Below are 705 nucleotides of genomic sequence, written 5' to 3'. Positions count from 1 at the left end.
GTTGCCAAGTTCCCCTTTAAGATGCTAATCAATCATTTTTCTACAGAGCAAAACACTAGCTCACTATCTGACTAACCAGATAATAATTAATATAGATTAGTTAGCTAGTTAGTTAGTGTTTTGCTCTGTAGACTAACCAAAAAACCAAAAAGGGGGTTGGACTTCAGAAGGGTCAATATTAGCAAGACTATTTTTTGAAACTTTCCAGAACAGAAGTGCTTACCATGGGCGCCGGAATGGCTTACCTGGTGGAGCTGGGGAGTCCTGGCTGCAGGAGCGTAGGGTTCGAATCCGACCTGCAACAATCTAAACTTTCAATTATTTGGTGCCTAACTAAAACACAATGTTGGTACAAATATATGACCAGAATAACTTAAGCTTTAGGTTCCCAGCTTCCAGATGATGTATACCACTTCTATGTGGCATATACTGATGATCTGCTATCTCCCCTTAAAGATGCCCCCTCTACAATATTAGAGGAAAAAAGGTTGTTATTGTTATTGTATGGAGCAGGGGTGGGCAATTAATTTTTACAAGGGGCCACATAAGAAACCTGAGCTGTGTTAAAGGGCCAAACCAACAATAACTTGAACTTAATTCTACTCAATATTAATTTTCTCTTATTGTAAAAAGCAGTAAATTATATATTTTGATTAGCTGGTAATCAGAGGAATAATGATATTCTGTAAATATTTATATAAATAT

General features: G+C 36.7%; 1 protein-coding gene across 1 annotated transcript in view; it reads left to right on the top strand.

Annotated features, from left to right (window-relative positions):
• tango6 (transport and golgi organization 6 homolog (Drosophila)) overlaps window positions 1–705 on the top strand; it is a gene marked incomplete at its 3' end in the record, with an annotated part of 14,098 nt that overhangs the window by 7,277 nt on the left and 6,116 nt on the right.

Source organism: Morone saxatilis, unplaced genomic scaffold (genome assembly GCF_004916995.1).
Source record: "Morone saxatilis isolate NCDOM2014 unplaced genomic scaffold, NCSU_SB_2.0 Contig2, whole genome shotgun sequence".
In the NCBI taxonomy this organism is placed as follows: Eukaryota; Metazoa; Chordata; class Actinopteri; family Moronidae; genus Morone; species Morone saxatilis.
This window is presented reverse-complemented; position numbering and strand designations above follow the sequence as displayed.